Consider the following 4979-nt stretch of genomic DNA (forward strand, 5'->3'; position numbering starts at 1 on the left):
TGGATACAGGAGGCCAGAGCCGGTCCCTGAAACCCCTCCATGCATAGGTATCCCATTAGGTGAGAAAGTGCAAAAAATGAGAGTASAGGGAAGAAGGGAGGAGCCAGCAGAGGCTAGAGAGGTGAGTGAGGAAAGACCTAGAGTAGCATGTCCCCCACCTAAGAAGACTCATAAGGGTGTCGACTCTTCTGAGAAGAAGAAAGGAAAGAAGAGACCCGCAGAAGAATAGGGTCCAAGCAGTCCTCTGCAAAAGCCTAAGAAGAAGAAATCAAAGAAGGCCCAACCCGCAGATGTTGTGGTCACAGAGGCTGTGATACAAGAAAACCCTACAGAGGCTGCTCCAAAGCGATGAAGGTTGCGCAAGGTGGTTCACGAGGAGTCCCCAACAGAGCAGATACAAGATGTTATCTTCCAAATTCAATAGGAGTTTAAAGCGCCTACGGAAGTAGCTCATTTGGGGATAGAGGTCTTATTAGACGACGAAGAGGAAAAGTTGGAGATAGAAGAGGGAGTAAAAGATGCCGAAGGCACACATCCTAGCCCCCCCTCCCAGTCCAACCCACATTTCTAGGGACCCTGTTCTAGAGGGATCCACTATTGAAAAAGGCGTGCACACGCTGAGCCCAACCCAAGCTAACCTCGCAGAGGACATTCTTTCATCCTCTGTCAAATGCACTGCCCAGGAACCAAAACATACTCCAACATCCTCTCAAAAGGATGCTGGTTTTAAAATAAGAGTCCAATCGCCCAAGGACTCGTCACAACMCAAAGAGGCATCCGTTGCCTCTCCACACTTGAGTGACCAACCAAAGTATGCTTCAGAGGCATATGCAAGAGTCACAGAGATTGAGGGTCTAGAACGCCCAAAGTCCACACTCGATCCCTCTACCGAGTTAGGCTCTGAACCTACTAGGCAAGATATCGACAAAACACGGGTAGGCTCTCCAAAAGGAGATGTTCGAGGATCCGGTGGAAGTCCCCGAGCTGACTTAAAAAAACCAGTCGCTGAGGGCGCGTCACACTCCAAGGCTACTAGGTCACCATGTGTTGGTGATCTAGGTTCTAAGGATGCCTATGTGACGAAGGGGGAGTTACAAACCTTCGCCATAGCGGTATTCCAGAGGTTGGACGAGTTGAAAAGTTTGTTCACCTCTCAACCATCGATAGAGGCGTTTGCTCCAATCACAGAGGCTTTGAAGGAGTTGACATCTACAACTTCAGAACTCAAGGTGACTCTTTCAGCCCTTCAGAGCTCTGTCCTTCATAAAGACGACCTCGTAGAAGCCTTCAGCACTCTGTCCCTCAACCCTTCCTCAATCCAAAAGCTGAAGACAGAGTTATCAGAGGTAGCCGCCGATTTTGCTGCTGATTTCATCTCCACCGGCTACACAGACTACTCTACCTTCAAAGACGAGATCAAAGGCATGTTCTCCTCTACGGTCACCTACGACATTGACTCTAAATCCTCCAGGGCTAACATCAACCATCTAGCCACTCGCAGAGAGCTAGACGCAATGGTTGAAGCCCTAGGAGAGATCATGCAGAAATATAGAGACCAACTCCTCAAAGAAGCCCGAGCTTCCAACCAATCAATAAGAGACTGCACTTCAAAGCTCGTCAAAGAGGGTGACACCTTAAGATGGCAAATCTATTGCAGCATCTCAAAAATGAAGTGGGCCACAGAGATCGACATAAGCAGCGCTTCTGTGAACGTTGAGTTGGTGATCGAGAAAATGGAGAAGGCGGCTACCAGGATTCTGAGGCGAGTGAAAGCATAAGAGCCTAAGAAGACAACCTCTGCCAAACCACTAAAGATAGTGGACTCTGCAGCTGCCCTATTCTTAAAAGACAAATCTCTAGAGCCTAAGGGGAAAGGCAAGGGTAAAGCTGTAGAGGAGTCGCCACAGAAGGGGTCAACCTCTGAGATGCCAGAGGAGATAAATAAAGAAGAGTATGATAACCCATACCTAGTTCGAGCGTTAAAGGCGTCTTTGGCAGAGGTACAAGCAAGAAAGGGCAGAGTCCCTATCCCCAGAGCTGGAGAAGGCTGTTCCTCCAAAATGGCGAAAGAGGAAACGTCCACGGGTACGTTCGACGCTCTGGTAGGAACTGTCAAGCCAATCCTACCAGAGGGGTCCACCCAGAGGACGATTCTAGAAGAAGAAGAAACCATAATTCCAGAATCTGCCACAGTCGGAAGGGTTACTAAGATCCTTGAATCGAAGAGCAAAATTCCCACGTAGCAAGTGCGCACAGAGCCCGTACCACTGTGAAGGAGATTCTACAGTGGCGTTACTCTGCCGTGGACACAGAGCCCCATTACGATCAAGAGCTTACAAGAATGCCCTTTGCCGCTGCAAAGTTCCACTTCTCAAAGCTCACAAGGCCACGCGAGCAGGTCTTCTCAGAGCACGTGATAACTTTTCTTGAAACCATATCTCCAAGGACAATGCTAAAGAAGACCGTGCTTTATGCTCAATATGTGGTGAAGAGGGATGAAGGCAACCTCTACACATTCACAAATGCTGACCTCCACAACCTTTGTGTATTTGACCTTATCTTCTTGCACAAAATTCTTAACAAGTACATGGAGAGGAGGTCAAGCTATTTGACTTCCCTCAGAAGGCTGATCGAAGTAATGCACGCTCAAGTAAAATACTACAGCCAGAAGGACTTCGATATTGCGATGAGGTTGGCCCAAACAGATTTGAAGATTTCCCCTCTGAAGAACAGGTCAAGTTGGTTACTTAGATGTCATCCCAACACCATTGTCCAAAATCCCATCTTTGGGTTTGTTTTCCTGGACAAGGATGAGATTCTAAGGTTTTTTGATCCGATAGAGGTGAACAAGTATTTGACAGAGACTCTTGAGTGGGTGTTCAACCTAGTAGCAGCAAAGGTGCACAGAGGGCATCTAAGGGCGGACGAAGTGTCTGGTATTCTGGAAGCAATTAAAGTTCAAGTCTCCTGCAGAAAGTAGATATTCAAAGTCTACAGAACTATCAAGTTAGATCTACAATTTGCCGTAGATGACTATCCAGACTCTGCGGTGGACTAATCTTCTGTAATAGTATAGGCCTGAGCAACAAATTTTTCTATTCTTTCAATTTATGTAATTCTTTTTAGAGGATGAGTTTAATCTCCTCTTGTAATTCTTTCAATTAGTCATTTCTTGCATTCTTTTGTCCAATTTTACTTTTTCATACTTAGGGTGAGATTGTTAGCTCTAATATTTACTTAATGTAAAAGTATGAAAAACTATTCTGCAAGTGTTGACAGAAGGGTATCTTCCACAGAAGACAACAGAGGACGAGCAACAGAAGCTGTTTCATCGTGCAAGTCAAGAATGACAGAACCTCTGATGTCTCTCACAGAGGTTCTAGAAAATGGTCCTCAGGCAATAAGAACCTACAAGTCTATTACAGCAGAGCCTCTGAGATGGCTCACAGAGGGTCTGCGGATTTGTCTTCTGTGAATATCTTGTTCTACTATTTTTCAAAGGTTGTTAGCTGCATGTGCTTCTCACGTGACTAGATTTTAATAGACTTTATTTGGACGGCTTAGATGATTTCACTTTCTAGATGATGTCAGTAAGGTCGTTAGGGTCTAGTATAAATAGCATCTTAGGCCTTTGTATTCAGTGTGCTTCCGTATTGTAATCGTCTATATTTTCAATCAATTGAAAAACCTTTGAAGCTATTCTATTGTGTTCATCTTCTTCATATTAATCTGTGTGTTCTTGGTTAATTACTCTGTTTTGTTCTTATCATTGTTTCCGCTGCACTATAATCGYCCTAGAGATCATTCAGAGTAAGAGTTCAAATACCAAAGCTGAATTTACAGGTCCTAACAAACCTTTTTTGAGATCAAGTGAAAGCAATGTGCTGGATCAAGGAGATGGAATGTGTATTCAACACCATTCGGTGCCCGGAAATAGATAAAGTTCGATTTGCTGTTTTTGTATTAAAGTCAAATGCTTTATTCTAGTGGGAAGTTGAATCGTCTACCAGAACGGATGTTTTACAAACTTTGTCTTGGGTAGAATTCGTGGATCGATTCAAGAATCAATTATGTCCCAAACAGCAGTGAGACAAATGGAGGAGGATTTCCTGAAGTTAGTGCAAGGAAATGGAACAGTACGGGAGTATACCGAAAGATTCATTGAATACTCTCGTTTTGCCGAACATTATGTTTCAACTGAATCCAGAAAGATAGAGAGGTATATTTGGGGTTTGAAACCCTCAATTAGAGAGTTTGTTATTGCTATGAACCCCAATACCTTTCCATTAATAGTAGAGGCAGCTGAGGTGACAAACCAAATAAGAATAGACAATCAGAAGGAAAGGTTGTCGAGAAAAGAAAATGGGAAGGGCCTTCATCTTTCCGAGGGCCAAAAACTGTAAGATAAGATAACAGATCGGAACAAAAGATCGGTGAGAAAGTCTGCTCACAGTGCCGACAGGTTCATCAGGGTGAATACAAAATGGACCCAAGGAAATGTTATAAGTGCGGTGAGGCAGGTCATTTATCCAGAAATTGCCCAGCTAACCGAAGGTGTTTTAATTGCAATTCTCCGGATCATATTCGACCAAATTGCCCCTTGTTGAGAACTCCACAGTTAACAATGGGGAGTAATGCGTCGGGTACACGGGGAAGATCTACTGTGAATAGAGAAGGGCAACGAGGGGGGCGGGGACGATCCTTCTAGATGACTAAGAATGAGTCAGAAGCATCACCGGATGTAGTAACAGGTACATTCCTCCTAAATTCAATACGTGCTAAAGTGTTATTTGACTCAGGTGCAAACTTTTCGTTTGTATCATCATTGTTTGCTCAAACTGCATGTCTGAATTCTGTGCTACTTGATGATAAATTAGTAGTTGATACTGCTAATAGTCAGGAGACTGTTACTAGTGTGTTCAATAACTGTATTATTGTTATTGAGGACTGTGAATTTCTGACCCGGTTATTTCCCATGC

This window comes from Cynara cardunculus, unplaced genomic scaffold (genome assembly GCF_001531365.2).
Source record: "Cynara cardunculus var. scolymus isolate 2C unplaced genomic scaffold, CcrdV1 Un_Scaffold_3997, whole genome shotgun sequence".
NCBI classification, from domain to species: Eukaryota; Viridiplantae; Streptophyta; class Magnoliopsida; order Asterales; family Asteraceae; genus Cynara; species Cynara cardunculus.